This window comes from Schistocerca serialis, chromosome 1, assembly GCF_023864345.2.
Source record: "Schistocerca serialis cubense isolate TAMUIC-IGC-003099 chromosome 1, iqSchSeri2.2, whole genome shotgun sequence".
Classification (NCBI taxonomy): Eukaryota; Metazoa; Arthropoda; class Insecta; order Orthoptera; family Acrididae; genus Schistocerca; species Schistocerca serialis.
Genome location: NC_064638.1, coordinates 586,670,997 through 586,690,656, shown reverse-complemented (window position 1 = coordinate 586,690,656; position 19,660 = coordinate 586,670,997). Strand labels below are relative to the sequence as shown.

At 42.6% G+C, this 19,660-nt stretch overlaps 1 pseudogene; it reads right to left on the bottom strand.

Moving 5' to 3' along the window:
• Nucleotides 1–12,231: 12,231 nt before the first annotated feature.
• Nucleotides 12,232–12,349, bottom strand: LOC126425372 (5S ribosomal RNA; annotated as a pseudogene).
• Nucleotides 12,350–19,660: the final 7,311 nt, after the last annotated feature.

The following is a 19,660-nucleotide window of genomic DNA, read 5'->3' as shown; positions in this document are numbered from 1 at the left end:
TGCACAAATGCTGCGCAGCTAGCGCCATTCGACGGCCAACACCGCGGTTCCTGGTGTGTCCGCTGTGCCGTGCGTGTGATCATTGCTTGTACAGCCCTCTCGCAGTGTCCGGAGCAAGTATGGTGGGTCTGACACACCGGTGTCAATGTGTTCTTTTTTCCATTTTTAGGAGTGTATTTGAGAGGTTTCGCTCAAACCTCCAACTCCAACTTCCAGGTTTGCATACACCTCACGTTGGTGCAAATCTTCTGTCCACACGCAACGTTCTGTCTGCGTAGATGTGATGTGCGCAGACATTTTCGCAGACAGATCGTTGCGTGTGACGGGCCTTTAGACTTAACAAACAATTTCCAGCCAACGATATACCACTCCATCAGACAGTTAGATTACTACAGGGTAGCTGGCCAGTTTAGCCGAGCGGTTCAAGGCGCTACAGTCTGGAACCTCGCGACCGCTACGGTCGCAGGTTCGAATCCTGCCTCGGCCATGGATGTGTGTGATGTCCTTAGGTTAGTTAGGTTGAAGTAGTTCTAAGTTCTAGGGGACTTATGACCACAGCAGTTGAGTCCCATAGTGCTCAGAGCCATTTGCACCATTTTTTTACAGGGTCTCTGAGACAAGTGCCTATCGACGCGCGCAACAATGAAATGTCTCAAACAGCAGACGACATTCTGGTTTTTGTATCAATCGTCGCACCTAGATACTGGTGGTAAAAGTTTATTTATAGTCTTAGACATCCTTCGAACATAAAAAAACCTTATTTGTACATGAACCGAAGTTACACAGACGGAATGAAACGTAAATGTGTCGCAAACAAAACTATGTTGCTTTTATAATACAAAGTTTATTAAATGTGGACATGCGAAAGCTAAGTAACACGGAAACAGTGAACATCGCCAGCGTACGAGGAGACAAAAAGCTCTCACGTGATTCCCACAGAAACAAGTGAAACGAGTGTGTCGCAAATCATACCCACTTTGATGTTAAGTGTCCGCAGCACAATAATATACGACTGATTAATAAAGTGAGTATTGACGTTGTCTGCAATTATTATTCCAATGAACGTACGTAGCAGTGTGACAATATAACGATAACATACCGTTATTCGAGATATGTGACCACAGAAGAACTTTATACTGCGTACTAATAATTTCTACCGGTCAAACAGTGATGGTAGCCACAGACAGAGCTTTTGGCTTTACTCAGCCCTGAGAGCAGCGATAGAACAGTGTAAAAAGACTACCCCTGCCAATCTGATGGTATGGAACGAATAAATCAACTAAAACAGGGTTTAATTAATGACCTGTCTCCCACTATATCCGGCGAATAATCGCAAATGGATTAACATTTGGAGTACGTTCTAGAGCGACACAGCTGCTGACATCTCTTGTAAGCGCGGGCTATTGCAGCCTTTATTTTTCAGATCGATAAATTCTGCGCATTTAGTATCGGAATCGGAGTTGTGATTGCACAGACAAGAAATAACAGATGAGAGATAAAATATACACAGGGTTATTACAAATGATTGAAGCGATTTCACAGCTCTACAATAACTTTATTATTTGAGATATTTTCACAATGCTTTGCACACACATACAAAAACTCAAAAAGTTTTTTTAGGCATTCACAAATGTTCGATATGTGCCCCTTTAGTGATTCGGCAGACATCAAGCCGATAATCAAGTTCCTCCCACACTCGGCGCAGCATGTCCCCATCAATGAGTTCGAAAGCCTCGTTGATGCGAGCTCGCAGTTCTGGCACGTTTCTTGGTAGAGGAGGTTTAAACACTGAATCTTTCACATAACCCCACAGAAAGAAATTGCATGGGGTTCAGTCGGGAGAGTGTGGACGCCATGACATGAATTGCTGATCATGATCTCCACCACGACCAATCCATCGGTTTTCCAAACTCCTGTTTAAGAAATGCCGAACATCATGATGGAAGTGCGGTGGAGCACCATCCTGTGGTACGTTTAGCTCCCTGCTTGCTTTATTCGTCGACTTCCGCGGGCTACGCGTGAAACTTGCCCGCACGCGTTCAACCGTTTCTTCGCACACTGCACGCCGACCCGTTGATTTCCCCTTACAGAGGCATCCAGAAGCTTTAAACTGCGATACCATCGCCGAATGGAGTTAGCAGTTGGTGGATCTTAGTTGAACTTCGTCCTGAAGTGTCGTTGCACTGTCATGACTGACTGATGTGAGTGCATTCCAAGCACAACATACGCTTTCTCGGCTCCTGTCGCCATTTTGTCTCACTGCGCTCTCGAGCGCTCTAGCGGCAGAAACCTGAAGTGCGGCTTCAGCCGAACAAAACTTTATGAGTTTTTCTACGTATCTGTAGTTTGTCGTGACCATATGTCAATGAATGGAGCTACAGTGAATTTATGAAATCGCTTCAATCATTTGTAATAGCCCTGTACTTTGAGATTTTTGCATGCCTTTTAACCGCAAGGGATTTTATTCCACACAATAGTGCTGGAAAAGAGAACATTCAGCCTGTTACTGACAGTTGAAAAGCTACCGGAGGGATAGTTACCTGCTCTGGTTTCGCTAGTCTTTGTAACATGGAGAAACAGTTCAACAGTTGAAGCTCCATGTGGACCAACGACCTTCGGGTATAGTCTTTGCTTCATAACCACAACGTCTTCGGTCCCGGGTTCGAATCCGTGGATGCCGGCACGGTAGCTCAGCGTGTTCGGTCAGAGAACTGGTTGGCCTCTGTAATAAAAAAAAACTGAGTGGAAGGATCAACCACCGAACTTGTTAATAATCAGCATTGGCGGTCGAAGACTTCCGGCATAAAAAGTCACCCCCATCCTGCCATCGGTCTTGTCAAAGAGGCGGTGGAGCGGACAGAGGTTCGGGCCACTCTCTTGTCCTAGGGGCGGGAAACAGACCCTGAAGGCGGAAAAATCAACAAAGATCAACGGCAAGAGGATGCAGAAGGCAATGGAAACCACTGCATTAAAGACACGTAACGGGTATCCACAGAATATGTTGCCTGTAACTGAAGAAGTGTCATGATGATCTCTCCTTCATCAAAAGATTCCGGAGTAGCCCCCTCCCCCACCCCATTTGGATCTCTGTAATTTGGCTGCCAAGAGGGAGGTTACCATGCGAGAAAGATCGAATAATCAACGAAATAATAACATTCTGCAAGTCGGATCGTGGAATGTCAGGAACTTGAACGTCGTAGGGAAACTAGACAATCTGAAAAGTGAGATGCAGAGGTTCAACCTAGATATAGTAGGGGCCAGTGAAATAAAGTGGAAAGAAGACAAATATATCTGGTCAGATTAGTACAGGTTATATCAACAACAGCAGAAAATCGTATAATGGGACTGGGATTAGTTATGAATAGGATGACAGGGAAGAGAGTGTGTTACTGTGAATAGTTCAGTGATAGGGTTATTCTTATCAGAATCGACAGCAAACCAACACCGACAACGTTAATTCAGGTATTCATGCCGACGGCTCAAACTGAATATGAAGAGATAGAGAAAGTGTATGAGGATATTGAAAGGGTAGTACAGTATGTAAAGGGACATGAAAATCTAATGTAATGGTAGACTGGAAAGCAGTTGTAGGTGAAGGAGTAGAAGAAAAGCTTACAGGAGAATTCTGGCTTGGGACAAGTAATGGGAGAGGAGAAAGATTTATTGTATTCTGTAATAGACTTCAGCTAGTAATAGCGAATACTCTTGTAAGAAATCACAAGAGTAGGAGGTATAGTTGGAATAGACCGGGTGAAACGGGAAGATTTTAATTAGATTACATCATGGTCAGACAGAGATTCCGAAATCAGATACTGGATTGTAAGGCGTACCCAGGAGCAGATATAGACTGATATCACAACGAAATAGTCATCAAGAGTAGGCTGTAATTTAAGTCATTAGTCAGCAAGAACCAATGAACATAGAAGTGGGATAAGGAATTACTAAGGAAGGACAAGATATGGTCGAAGTTCTCTAAGGCTATAGATACAGCAATAAGGAATAGCTTAGTAGGCAGTACAGTTGAAGAGGAATGGACATCACTAAAAAGGGCGATAACAGATGTTGGGAAGGAAAACTTGGTTACAAGGAAGGTAGCTGCGAAGAAACCATGGGTAACAGAAGAAATACTTCAGTTGATCGATGAAAGGAAGAAGTACAAATATGTTCCGGGAGACTCAGGAATAGAGAAATACAAGTCGCTGAGGAATGAACTAAATAGGAAGTGCAGGGAAGCTAAGACGAAATGGCTGCGTGAAAAGTATGTAGAAAACGAAAAAGAAATCATTGTCGGTAGGACTGACTCAGCATACAGGAAAGTCAAAACAACCTTCGGTTACATTAAAAGCAAAGGGTGATAACATTAAGAGTACGACGGAAATTCCACTGTTAAATGCAGAGAAGCTAGCGGAAAGGTTGAAAGAAAACATTGAAAGCCTCTATGAGGGGGAAGATTTGTCTGATGTTATAGAAGAAGAACCAGGAGTCGATTTAGAAGAGAAAGGGGATCCGGTATTAGAATCAGAATTTAAAAGAGGTAAGGAGGACTTATGATCAAATAAGGCCGAAGGGATAGACAACATTCCATCAGAATTTCTTAAATCATTGGGGGAAGTGGCAACAAAACGACTATTCGCGTTGGTGTGTAGAATGTATGAGTCGGGCGGCATAACATGTACTTTCGGAAAAGCATCATCCACACAATTCCGAAGACGGCAAGAGCTGTCAAGTGCGAGAATTACCGCACCATCAGCTTAACAGCTCATGCATCCAAGTTGCTTGCAAAAATAAAATACAGAAGAATTGCAAAGAAAACTGAGGATGCGCTGGATGACGATCAGTTTCTCATTGGGAAAGGTAATGCCACGAGAGAGGTAATTCTGAAGTTGCTTTTAATACTGGAAGACAGGCTAGAGAAAACTCAGGGCAGGTTCGTAGGATCTGTCGACCAGGAAATAGCGTTCGGCAATGTAAAATGGTGCAAGATGTTCGAAATTCTGAGAAAGATAGGGGTAAGCTATAGGAAGAGACGACTCATATACGATATGGACAATAACCAAGAGGGAATAATAAGAGTAGACGAGCAAGAACGAAGTGCTCGTACTAACAGGGTGTAGGACAAGGATGTAGTCTTTCGGCCCCACTGCTCAATCTGTACATCGAGGAAGTAATGACGGAAATAGAAGTTAGGTTCAGGAGATGAATTAAAATTCAAAGCGAAAGGATATCAATGATACGATTCGCTGATAATATTGCTATCCTGAGTGATAGTGAAGAAGAATTGCATGATTGCTGAATGGAATGAACAGTCTAATGAGTAAAGAGTGTGGATTGAAAGTGAATCGAAGAAAAACGAAGGTAATGGAAATTAATGGAAAGGAGAACAGCGAAAAACTTTATATCAGAATCGATGGTCACGAAGTAGGCAGTAAAATTACTAATGGCGGACGGACCAAGGAGGACATCAAAAGCAGACTAGCAATGGCAAAAAGGGCATTCCTGTCCAAGATATGTCTACTAATATCAAATATCGGCCTTAATTTTAGGAAGATATTTCTGAGAATGTTCGTCTGGAGTACAGCATTGTATGATAGTGAAAAAACCGGAACAGGAGACAATGTGGTGCTAAAGACGAATGTTGAAAATTAGGTGGACTGATAAGGTAAGGAATGAGGAGGTTCTGTGCTGACTCGGATAGGAAAAGAATAAGTGGAAATGCCTGATAAGGAGAAGGGACAGAATGATAGGAGACCTGTTCAGACATAAGGCAATGAATTCCATGGTACTAGAGGGAGCTGTAGAGGGCAAATATTGTAGAGAAAGACAGAGATTGGAATACATCCAGCAATTAATGAAGGACATAGGTTTCAGGTGATACTGTAGGTTAGAACAGGAGGGGAATTCGTTGCGGGCCGCATCAAACCAGTCAGAAGTCTGATGACCAAAAAAAAGCCCCATTAAAAGTGGTAGTGATTGGGGTGGGGTGAGGGCAGATTTCATCAACATATATCTGAACTAATGGGATATCTGATATTCTAAGTGTTAATACTCGTACGGCATTAGTTAACAATAAGACCATCCACGTTAAGATTTATCAAGCAGTCACACATATGTAATTGATATTAGATGCTGGCTGAAAGAAGAAGTCGATAGCCATGTTGTTCTTGGTCAAGAAGCTTGGGTGGATGTCAGTTGTGGAGGCGTACCTATAGCTGTACAACATACGATGATATCAAATGGTTCAAATGGCTCTGAGCACTATGGGACTTAACATCTTAGGTCATCAGTCCGCTAGAACTTAGAACTACTTAAATTTAACTAACCTAAGGACATCACACACATCCATGCCCGAGGCAGGAATCGAACCTGCGACCGTAGCAGTCCCGCGGTTCCAGACTGCAGCGTCTAGAACCGCACGGCCACCGCGGCCGGCATACGATCATATCAAGTAGTATCGATTAGAAATACAGAAGTCAATTGAGGGAGTTGGCATATTAATGGTAATCGAATAGTTTTATAGAACACTACCTAATGGGTTGTAGTCTAGGAACATCTAAAGGATTTATAAAAGGTCACATGTAAATTTCCTGGTCGTGTTAGAGTGTTACGAGTAGGTTTACACTTAATAGCTGTAGACTTGAAGACGCAAGTGATCAGGTGGATGGCAGGGAGAGGCAGCATTACCATATCCTCCCTTTCGTCAATTGGGCATGAGTAGAACGGCCGACAGAAAGCCTCCTTCTGATCTAAAGTTGTTTCCTCGTCGTGTCACTGATCGCGAAACGCGTAGGACAAAATGATAAGCCACCCGATATTCACCCGCTCGCAGTTATGACAGGAGAACTCTTCGTGACGAACAAAGCCTCTCCTGTAGAGTCGGCGATTGGAGTTTGACGAGTATATTTGCAACACTCTCGGGTTTAGTAAACGAAAACGTGACGAAATGCCCCCCTCATCGTTGGATCTTGTTTGTAATTATTAAGCGTCTCTCTCTTAAACATCTCAGAGTGACTAGCAATACATCAGCCGAACGAGTGTTTTATAAATCAATTCTTTCGAGGATGAATTACCAGTATTTAATTAGAATGCTTACAATGAATCTGATCCAGGGCATCTGATTTCGTAACAAGTACTTTTATGTGACCATTTCACTTTGGATCCTCCGAATGGCTACTAATATGTGTATTCAGTTTGTACTGTTTCTAGGGATTTCTCACTAACAGGGTAATCGAACAGTAAAGAATTTCCCCTCCGATTTATGCGCTATAAAATTACAATTATTGATCGTATAACTTTCATTTTAGCACTAATCGTCGATCGCAATGGGTCTTCGTGCATATGACTGCAGGCTTCAGGCTTGCATCCTTCCTGTATACAACAACATCGCATGGGAGCAGCTCCAGAGAACTACCATCTTTATTCGCTAGAATATTTGTGTTTGTTGCAAATAATAATAGCCCCTTAACTATTCCTTGGTAAAATGACGTGTTCTACGTATAACTAAGATATAATGGAATTTCCTACTGTGCTCCAATGATATTTACGTGTAACGTCAGACACAACTGCTGTGTTAGCACAGTTTACGGTAAATGTAACCTACAGGGTTCGGCTAAATTAATTTATTTGCTAGCCCAAGGAGAAGTGCGGGGCTTTCTTTAAATACGGCACATTGTGGTGACTCGGTCCCTTAAACGAAGTAACAGGAGTGTTGTTAGTGGAGCAAGGTGGCACCAGTTGGGAACATATGAGAAGGGATATACAGTGCACCTGTTTCGATTACAGCCAACAGAAATTTCCCGAAAATCTTGCTCGGAACATGTGGATTAGAAGAATTTTCTGTCATTTCAAATGGCTCAACTGGCTCTAGGCACTATGGGACTTAACATCTGAGGTCATCAGTCTCCTAGACTTAGAACTACTTAAACCTAACTAACCTAAGGACATCACACACATCCATGTCCGAGGTAGGATTCGAACCTGCGACCGTAGCAGCAGTGCGGTTCCGGACTGAAGCGCCTAGAACTACTCGGGCACAGCGGCCAGCTCTGTCATTTCGTGGTATAGAAGCCACAGGGGTCTCCCATATGCTGAAAGAATGATTTAGTAAAAATAATAGCCACGTTGTAAAGCTTCATACCAAGAAAGTTTGACAGAAGACGAAGTCTCATTCTAAAAGTTTGGAAAGTTTTACACACGTACGACAGATGATAAACGGGACCACATGTAGGACATAACCAATCGAGCGTTTGGCCTAGTGTTTTATTTTTGTCCTTGAGCATTTGAAAAGAGCATCGATCGAACTAACTTCCTCCAATTTATTCTACAGGGGAAACTGTCAATTACTAGTTGAGTTTTGCTATGACCTGTGGCGACATATATTTCATTAAGAGGTGTCACGCTGGTAAATGTATGAAACTGTTAAATTCCAAGGTGATTTAATCATGCGGTGTATTCATCACACGTTTCCAATCAGCGATTTTTCAGTTCGTTACTGGGTCATGCACACTGTCTCACGAAACGCTTTACGCTATACTAATTACTAATTATCCGTTGTGATGAAATGTAAAGCATGCGTCTGACTGTGGAAACGGAATGAGTGAATAACAGTGAAATGTTCGCATGAGAGAGAGAGAGCGAATGCGATCGGAATTAATTACAATGCGCAGCTATTTAACCTAGCGTGAGACTTCGTTGATAACTTCGTAACTAGAGGAATTGTTCATTTCAGGAATGCACCATGGACACACACCGCTGATACCACCTACTGTTCCCAGTACTCTGCCACAAGGAAATGTAGCCATGAAAAATTTGGAAATTTGTGGTAAGGTCACTTGCTGAGGTCATCGGTCCCTAAGCCTAATCACTACTTAATCTAACTTAAACTACCTTACGCTATGGATAAAACACACTCCTATCCCCTAGAGGAGGACTCGAACCTCCGACGGAGGCAGCCTCACGGACCGTGACAAGGTGCCTGAGACCGGTAGCCATGAGACTGTGGTGATCGAAATCGATCATGGGTTGATCGCTAAGAGAAATATTTCACTCTTTTCACTGCATCGGCTCACGTGATTAAAAGAGTCACTGAAGTCATTAACCAATTAATATATATGAATAAATATACAGTCGACGTGGTAAAGCTTAATGTCCCACAGACGAAACAATATCAATAATTTCACTTTCCTTTTCCTTTCTGCTGTTCAGCTGAAAAATGTGTGGAGACAAATGCAACAAACTGTGACGTAAGTGTTTATTCTAACACAAAACTACGTCAACTTAAGTGTAAACTAAGGTCGACAAATTGCAAACGACGCCCAATTTCTTTATGGTAGCACTAGTAGTAGAGATGGAAATAAACAAATGACGGTTTCACATAGTCTGTTTTCCAAAATAACGTTCGCACATGTTAATGGACAGACCAGAGCTGTGTCGGTGGTACGAGGTTACTCATCCGGAACGACATCATCGATTACTAGGAAATATCTCAACGCAAACTCAAATCAGCAAAACAGTTACACGCCTTCTGCACAGGAAGTGGTAACTAAATGCAGTGTTTGTGGATGATGTAGTATGGAATTCCATTTGGTTTACTCCCTAACACAGATTGGTTATGCTAGTAGGCTGCTCTGAGAAAATTTAAAAACTTCTGCATATACTTTTGTTGATCTTAAAGAATACCACATTGAAATGAAGTAGATGGTATGCACCAGCGACTAGAACCACCCTTTTGCAGTTGTTGACTACTATCAGAAATACCTGCCACAAAAACGAGTTACATGCTGTTATCGCCTGAGAGAGTAAAATGGGATTTAATATTTCGCAGACGACAAAAGTGTAATCACTATTCAATACAGGACTTCGCTGTTCGCTTTCAGAGCAATGGAACAGATATTTTTTTTTATCAAAAAAGAGAGGCAATGTAGTGTTACAGTTTACGATTGTGTGAAGAAAAAACTCATTGACTTCTGAGATCTATAGATCTGCGTCTGTTATCTGTATGTACTGACGGCCAACACGAGAAATGATGAACATGGAAAAATATAATTATTCTTAATATAGTGGGTACTCCGCTGGGAGAATCCCTTGGCCGCTCGTAAGTTATTCTCAACGATATCCACTTTCCTGGCAATGTTGGTGCAGTATAGTCTGCCGGAGAGTTAATGCTACTGGACGGAGACTGTGAGATGGGTGGTGAATGGATAACTCTGTTATGGCGTAAAATTCCACAGCAGCCTAGAGCCGCAACCATGCTGCAGCCACCGCTAACAACCGCGGACGAAGACCTGTCGTTGTGGCAAACCTTCGTTGTTGGGCGACATTGGCGTCGACTCCTTCCGAGTGACGTCATTTGTTCCTACAACACTGACCCGTTCACTTTGTTTTCGAAGCATAGCATGGTAACTGCCATTTTCTGTGTGTAGTGTGTCAAAAACAGAGCGATAACAAGAACAACCGCAAGCCTACAACCGGTTCTCCACATGCGAAAAAGCTGTTTGGCTTTCATATAGTGGATTAGACGCCTATTTGACACCCACAGAAGATTCCTTGTGACTAATTCACAACACACCTCGTTGTACAAATAAATTTAAAAAAATTATTCCAAAGCATGCAAAAGGTTATTTTATTTTAATCTACTACAGTTTGTGTATAGCTGCTGCAAAAACGGCCACCATAAGACCTTCGTCATCGTATGTTTTCCCGAGGTTCCCAACAATTCTGAAGGAAGTTTCCTTGTTTCAACCGTTTGTGTTGTGGCATTAACGGCGGCCTAAGCACGGAATATTGTTCGCTCGTCTGGCTGCTGCTAGTGTCCAAACAATGGTGAGGGATGACACCGAATGTTGCAGGGAGTTCATTACTTCTTTTCGAATGGTCGGCGCAAGTGAGAATGGGTTACGACATTAATGGTGCTCTGTATAGTGGTCCTTACTTGTGATGGTCTGACGCGGTAGGCCGGAACCACGACGACGAATATGTTTGTCCTCCCCTTCCCATTATATCCATTAGGCGGCTACTGTCACATCCGAATGCCCCACAAATCCGGATACTGCACGATTCAGTAAGTCGACATAATGAAAATCCAGCCGCGCGGGAATAGTCGAGCGGTCTGAGGCGCTGCAGTCGGGGACTTTGCGGCTGGTCCCGGTCGAGGTTCGAGTCCTCCCTCGGGTGTGAGTGTGTGTGTGTGTTTGTCCTTAGGATAATTTGGGTTAAGTGGTGTGTAAGCTTAGGGACTGATGTCCGTAGCAGTTAAGTCCCATAAGATTTCACACACATTTGAACATTTTTTTGAAAATCCACAATTAGGCCTCTTTCAAATTCTGCCAGTCGCTGATAACGCTGCCTCACTTTAGTATGTAACATCTCCCTGTCCTTCAGTGGTCACTCAAAGTCTGAAGCTTAAAATAAATGTAGTGTGACTAGGGCCTCCTGTCGGGTAGACCGTTCACCGGGTGCAAGTCTTTCGACTTGACGCCATTTCGGCGACTTGAGCGTCGATGGGGCTGAAATGATGATGAGTAGGACAACACAACACCCAGTTCATGAACGGAGAAAACCTCCGACCCTGACGGGAATCGAACCCGGGCCCTTAGGAATGACATTCTGTCACGCTAACTCCTTTTTTTTTAATCTAATTTTGTTCTATATTGTTCGTTGAATTTGTTCTGGGCGGACCTCTGATGACACCCATTTACTTTCTTCGTTGATCCATTCACTCAGTTTTTTGTAACAGAGGGTAGCTAACCCTCTGACCGAACACGCTGAGCTACCGTACGGGCAACCACTCAGCTACCGGAGGTGGACAACATCTGACGCTGTCCGCGCCACGTATACACATGTTCGAGGCCTGGTAACAACACTAAACAAGAGCAACACTAATGCACCACAGTGGCCATTCAACCGGTCACAAAAATTGAAACTCTACTAACTTATAACCGACCCATTCCTCTTTGAAAAACGCTGGTGTCTATAAGTTTTTTTGCTACACTTGCTCTTCTTACTAAAGGAAACTAAAGTAAACTCCTCCTAAACAGGCCATGAAGCCCCAAAGGCACCGGCCGGCCGCCGTGTCTTCCTCAGACCACAGGCGTCACTGGATGCGAATATGGAGGGGCATGTGGTCAGCACACCGCACCGCTCTCCCGGCCGTATGTCAGTTTCCGAGACCGGAGCCGCTACGTCTCAATCAAGTAGTTCCTCTGTTTGCCTCACAAGGGCTGAGTGCATCCCGCTTGCCAACAGCGCTCGGCAGACCGAATGGTCCCCCATCCAAGTGCTAGCCCAGCCCGACAGCGCTTAACTCCGGTGATCTGACGGTAACCGGTGTTCCCACTGCGGCAAGGCCGTTGGCGCTCTTCTTACTGCATAGGACAAACAGGACGTGCCTTTACAGTCAAATACAAAGAACATCTTTGAAGAAAAAATGGCTCTAGCATACTAAATTCGTCTTATGCCGACCACCTCCTGATTACGGGTCACGCGCCTAAGGCTGTTCACGATATCATCATTTAGCGCACTGAGAAGAGAGGGTGTAGAGATTCTCGAAGAATTAGAAATTTTTAAACATCTATCTCGAAATGATGGCCTAATTCTGAATGAGTAGCTACATTTACGTAATAAAAGCGTCCTCAACGATATAAAGCCGTTACTTGATATTTGATTTCGCGTTGCCTCGTGGACTTACGGAAATATTTTTAATATCTAACTCAATTAATAAATTTTGTTCATTAAATGGTTTATGTTAGCTACATTTCATGTTATACCGTTTTTATACTAGCTGACATCGAAATAAGAGTCCAAGGAATAGAAAAGCAACTGAAATCACTCAACAGAGGGAAGTCCACTGGACCTGACGGGATACCAATTCGACTCTTCACAGAGTACGCGAGAGAACTTGCCCCCGTTCTAACAGCCGTGTGCGGCAAATCTCTAGAGGAACGGAAGGTTCCAAATGATTGGAAAAGAGCACATGTGGTTCCAGTCTTCAAGAAGGGTCGTCGAGCAGATGCGCAAAACTATAGACCTATGCCTCTGACACCGATCTGTTGTAGAATTTTAGAACATGTTTTTTGCTCGCGTATCATGTCATTTCTGGAAACCCAGAATCTACTCTGTAGGAATCAATATGGATTGCGGAAACAACGATCGTGTGAGACCCAACTCACTTTATTTTTCATGAGACCCAGAAAATATTAGATGCCATTTTCCTTGACTTCCGGAAGGCGTTCGATACAGTTCCGCACTGTCGCCTGATAAACAAAATAAGAGGCTACGGAATATCAGACCAGCTGTGTGGCTGACTGAAGAGTTTTTAGCAAACAGAACACAGCATGTTGTTCTCAATGGAGAGTCGTCTATAGACGTTAAAGTAACCTCTGGCGTGCCACAGAGAAGTTGCAGCATTAGCCGGCCGGAGTGGCCAAGCGGTTAAAGGCGCTACAGTCTGGAACCGTGCGACTGCTATGGCCGCAGGTTCGAATCCTGCCTCGGGCATGGATGTGTGTGATGTCCTTAGGTTTGTTAGGTTTAAGTAGTTCTAAGTTCTAGGGGACTGATGACCTTAGAAGTTAAGTCCCGTAGTGCTCAGAGCCATTGCAGCATTAGAAAATTGCAGCGAAATGCAGGAAGATCTGCAGCGGATAGGCACTTGGTGCTGGGAGTGATTGAATTGAGTTGTTTTTAGGGAAGGAGACCGACAGCGAGGTCATCGGTCTCGTCGGATTAGGGACGGACGGGGAAGGAAGCCGGCCGTGCTCTTTCAAAGGAACCATCCGGGCATTTGCCTGGAGCGATTTAGGGAAATCACGGAAAACCTAAATCAGGATGGCCGGACGCGGGATTGAACCGTCCTCCTCCCGAATGCGAGTCCAGGGAGTGGCAACTGACCCTTGACATTGACAAATGTAATGTATTGCGAATACATAGAAAGAAGGATCCTTTATTGTATGATTATATGATAGCGGAACAAACACTGGTAGCAGTTACTTCTGTAAAGTATCAGGGAGTATGCATGCGGAACGATTTGAAGTGGAATGATCATATAAAATTAATTGTTGGTAAGGCGGGTGCCAGGTTGAGATTCATTTGGAGAGTCCTTAGGAAATGTAGTCCATCAACAAAGGAGGTGGCTTACAAAACACTCGTTCGACCTATAATTGAGTGTTGTTCATCAGTGTGGGATCCGTACCAGGTCGGGTTGACAGAGGAGATAGAGAAGATCCAAAGAAGAGCGGCGCGTTTCGTCACAGGGTTATTTGGTAAGCGTGATAGCGTTACTGAGATGTTTAGCAAACTCAAGTGGCAGACTCTGCAAGAGAGGCGCTCTGCATCGCGATGTAGCTTGGTGTCCAGGTTTCGAGAGGATGCGTTTCTGGATGAGGTATCGAATATATTGCTTCCCCCTACTTATACCTCCCGAGGAGATCACGTATGTAAAATTAGAGAGATTCGAGCGCGCACGGAGGCTTTCCGGCAGTCGTTCTTCCCGCGAACCAAATGCGACTGAAACAGGAAAGGGAGGTAACGACAGTGGTACGTAAAGTGCCCTCCGCCACACACCGTTGGATGGCTTGCGGAATATAAATGTAGATGTAGATGTAGAGTTATTCAGCTCCCTTTGGAATTCTGACGTTTTCGGACTTTAAACTGTACTTCCAAGCTCTTATGTAGAGAAATTGTTACCATGTTTGCTGCTGTCAGATAAAATACTGCCTCCTATTCATGATTTACATAATGTTCATCATAATATTGGTCTGTCTATATTTTGAATGTTAAGTAGCCTCTTTGTAGTTGCGGCTTCTAGATGACACTCTTGGTGTAATGTTCACCTGCCCGCAAATGCTACCGTAGCTCGACATGTGTGCGCAGCCCATAGGGGCTTGCATTCTTTGTTTTCTATTTTAACATTTTGTGACTACAGCTTTATCGCTTGATATTTATTTTATGTGACATGTAAGTACTGTTTCTTTTTCGTACTGCTAGTCAGTACTTACACTTAAAAAATGTATTCCTAAAAATTTTGTACTTACGTTATAGGCCAGTTTGAATGTTTTACTTCTGATGAAGGCACTCTTAGTAATGCCTAAACCTAGGTCACAAAACTTGATTTTTGCGACTGAGGGCTTATTATTGCTTTAATTTTCAAATAATTAACATACCCTCCACCCGTGTGTACCTGTACTGGGTTACAGTCTCATACTACCGTGTCTGCTGGGAGTTTAGTTTTTCCCCTCTTTTTCTTTTTTTTGTAGGTTAGTGTTTTATATTCCCTACCCCTGTTTCAATAAATAGTTTACTAATGTTCCTTTTGGTTCTTCCAAGTAATCTAGGTACCATCTACTTAGTTTCCCACCTTTCTGAAAATACTTCATTTCAAATCTGCAGCACGTAACCAGTGAATAACGTTCAGAACACTCGTCGGTCCCAGAAACGTTTTGTACTTAATATCAAGTTTCGATATGTGTCATCTCACTGTTATACAAATCGATGGTTATTTCAAAAGCTCTGCACACTGCACATGCAGGACCGTTACCGTGGTTAGATCAAATTGAAGTTGGTGTCAGTTGTGCTCGAGACTTTAGGCGTTACGGTCCTGTATGTGTTTGCTAGTTGTGAGTAATTCAGTTTTAAAATGTAAGCGGAAACAGAGTCAACTCCCTACATAGAAATCGAATACTTGTGTGGAAAGAACCCGATAGATATTCGCAACGCTTTGAGAGACGTGAGTTGTAGTAGCTTAGTCCATCGTAGCACAATATCACGGTGGTCTCCTCGTTTCCATGAAGGTCGGGTGAGCACTGACGACAACCCAAAAAGTGGAACGGCATCAACTGCAACAGGCAACACCTCTAAGGTTATTGTTAATGGCATCTTGATAAGCAATCGCCGAAAAAAATGTGAAGAAATTGCCTACGAGAGCAGAAGGTTTTCCTGCAAAATGTTTTGTCCCGAAAATTCGTTAAAGAATTCCTGGCATGCTTGCAGCTGCTGCCCTCATAGTGTGAGAAATACACGACAAATATTGGTGAGAAATATCCCACCAGCCACCATACGGTCCTGACAAAAGCCCACCAGACTTTAATCTGTTTCCCAAATAGAAATAACAACTGTGGGAAACGTTTTGACATAATTGATGAAGCTACCAGCGAGGTGACCCGAGTAATCAGACTACTCAAAAATGATTTTCCCACATCCAGGACATAGTTGCCAAAGCGTTGGGAAGGTGTCATAAACAAGAATGGAGATTATATTGAAGGACTGCAAAGAAGTTTTGTGAAATAAATTAATTTCTTCAATTCTGTCTTACTGTATACAGAACTTTTGAAATGATTCTGATATGTTTCAAACCATCCAGTATCTAGAGATATCTTCCACCTACACCATCTTGGTTCTTAATTCGAACACACTTACCGAATGGCAGATCAACAATGAATGTCTTTTGTTGTATAAGGAGCAATCAACAGAAATCGAGACAGATGGAGAAAAATAAAATAAACAGTTAATTATTTCAAAAGTAATCGACGTAACTATTAACGTAACTGTGGAACAAGACGGTCAATGTATTCTTGAAAAAGTATTTGCGGTTGCCTACGGAATCAAGATTGTACCCAGGAGTGTACCTCTTAGTCCGGAGCGTATGAACGCTCACGAATGTTTTCCTTCAGTGCTGCAACATAGGTAACATGGTTTGTTTACTGCGTCAAAGTGCGCCGTTTCTAAACTGCAGCTTTTGTCAGCTACGTTGTGGTATTTCCTTGTCAAATGTGAAGGACGCTGCTACCCACGATTCGCTGTTTGCAGGTAATATTGTATGACGTAGCTTAGATGGGGACCAACAAGGTTGCTGTTAGATTGGTTCCGTGTAGTGGTACGTCAATCTAAGTCATTATTCCAACGAGACTTAAACACATGCTCAATGCCGTGCATACTGTACCCATGTGCGAGGTGATGTGATGCTTGTGATCATATACTCTGATTTCTGTTAGTCTATGGACGCAGCTGTTCACCTACACATTGACACAACCGATCCGAGCATACCTGTATCACCACGATGTATCTCCTGTCTACGTGAGAGGCGTTGCACTGTGGTACGTGGAAAGCCAGCTGAATATGTAGGATTGGCTTGTACAAATCCTCATGTCATCAAATGTATTGGGGAAGAGTTGGAGCGTCTACTAGATGCCACCGTTTTGCATAACGTCGGAAGACAAAAGATCACCAATCCGAATGAAAACCACTATCAACTTAAATTAGAAGAAAATAGTCTACAGACACCCGCTATGAATAAATGCAGAGATGGAACTCTCTGGCATATTGAAATGGTGTGGTGGGCGGAGACTGGAACTCAGGACATTTGCCTTTCGCGGAAAGAGCTCCACCATCTGTGCTACCCAATAACGACTCACGACCTATCCTCGTCGTGGATAGGTTAATTTGGAGTTGGATCAGCTGCTTTTATCAGGTGCAGGGTCACACACTGGTGTGGTTCCTGTTGATTCAATAGGTGGTATTATACTAGGCATGGCCTAGGGAAGGGTAAACTGGCTGGGAAAATAGAAGGAAACTTAAAGGGAGGAGGCACTCTCATGAGTGATAAAATACCAGTGGTCATACGGTTCAGAAAAGACCCCTTTTTAGGGTAGGGAGGACAGAAAGAAACCAAGTTTTAATAGAGGCTAGGATTGAGACAAACCTTCAGTTTGAGAAAGAAACCAAAAATATAACTCTAGCTTACTACATCAGCATTAACAGCTATTGATTAAAATTTTTCAACAGTCAGCAGAAATTTCAACTATACACTCTTTGAACTCAATCAATGTGCGATATCAGTTACCTTTATTGCATCAAAATATTCGAGGACTGACCAATAAGATTAATGCATTAATTATCTGCTTAAATGTATTAGAGTCCTCAAACCCTGCTTACACAATCTGCCTCTCTCAACATCATGTGACCACTGGTATAGAACTTTAAAGTGTTACAGGATTTAGGTTAGCATCTCACTTTTGGAGAGCAGAAATGGAGAAAGGAGGAGTTGCCACATTCATCAGGAACTGTCATAGGTTTAAGAACATGGATATTCATAAATTTTGCCTAGAACAGCATATCGAAACATGTGCAACAGAAGTAGAATCTCACAAAAAATCTTTCATAATATTAAGCGTATATCGAGCACCTGCAGGTAACTTTAATCTGTTCATAAACCACCTTGAAGCTGCACTGGTCCATTTAACAACCAAAAACAAAGTAATAGTGGTTGCTGGTGACTTCCATGTAGATTTCATTAAATACTCTCCCAATGAGAACTTATTTGAGATAGTAACACTATCATTCAACTTATTTCCCACCGTAAATTTCCCCACTAGGGTAGCCAACCGCTCACAAACAGCCATTGATAATATCTTTATAGAAAAGTCCAATGAACAAAATAATATTACAAAACCAATAGTCAATGGCCTCTCAGACCACTACATGCAGTTCCTTCTGTTAAATGTTAATACTAAACAGGATATAAAATCTATTAAATATGAGCTCAAGAGGGCAATCAATAAGCCAAAAATTTATTATTTTATGACACTCATCAGACATTCACCAGAGTGATGTTTACAGTGCTCATGGCATGAATGAAAACTATATCAGTTTTGCTAATAAAGTACTTACCTTATTTGAACACTGTTTCCCCCCAAAACTAACCTAGGTTAGAGCAAAGTGTACAAAGAAGCCATCGATTACTCAAGGAATAGAGGTATCTCATAAAACAAAAAGAAAACTGAATCTCTCAATCCGAAACAGTTCTGATGTTGATGCTGTAGCTCACGTAGTGCAGTCAGTTGCATGGGTTTCTGTGGTAGCCCTTCCGTGCCAAGCTGTTTCACAGACAGTAAAGTGGCGTCCTCGGCATCGCAGGACCCTGTGACACAGACAGAGGAATACAGCAGTGTAGCCGGGAATAATAAAACACTTCAAGATCACGGCTGAGTCTTTAACGGCGCATCCTGGCAGTTTCTATCCACATCCACCATGGTCTGTAATATGGACATCAAAGCAGATATATTACAAGGAAAAGACTGAAATATCAGATAACTAAATAAAGACAATATGGGATATAGTGAAGGAGGAGACCTGTAGAACCGGACATGATGAGGGACAAATCACATTAAGAGTAAATGATACATTGGTGACAGATGTATATAGTGTTGCAGAACTTTTTAACACACATATGGGGTTGTCAGGTTCTGTACATGCTGCTATGGAATACCTCAGACCAGACATTTCAAGTAACTTCCATAATATGAATTTGGCCCTCACCACCACAGCAGAAGTAATGTCCATCATAAAATATTTAAAATCAAAAACATCTAGTGGGCATAATGAAATATCAACAAAGTTAATTAAAGAATGTGATTCTGAGTTAAGTAGCACATTAAGCTATCTGTGTAACCAGTCGTTTGAGTGGAATATTTCGTGAATGGTTGAAAGATGAAGTTAAGCCACTGTTTATGAAGGGAGATAAAGAAATAGCATCAAATTTCCACCCAATTTCACTTTTGCCAGCATTCCCAAAAATTTTAGAAAATGTAGTATAGGATCTGCTTTATAGGCATCTTATCACAAATTACATACTGTTAAAGTCACAGTTCGGATTTATAAAGGGTTCTGATAT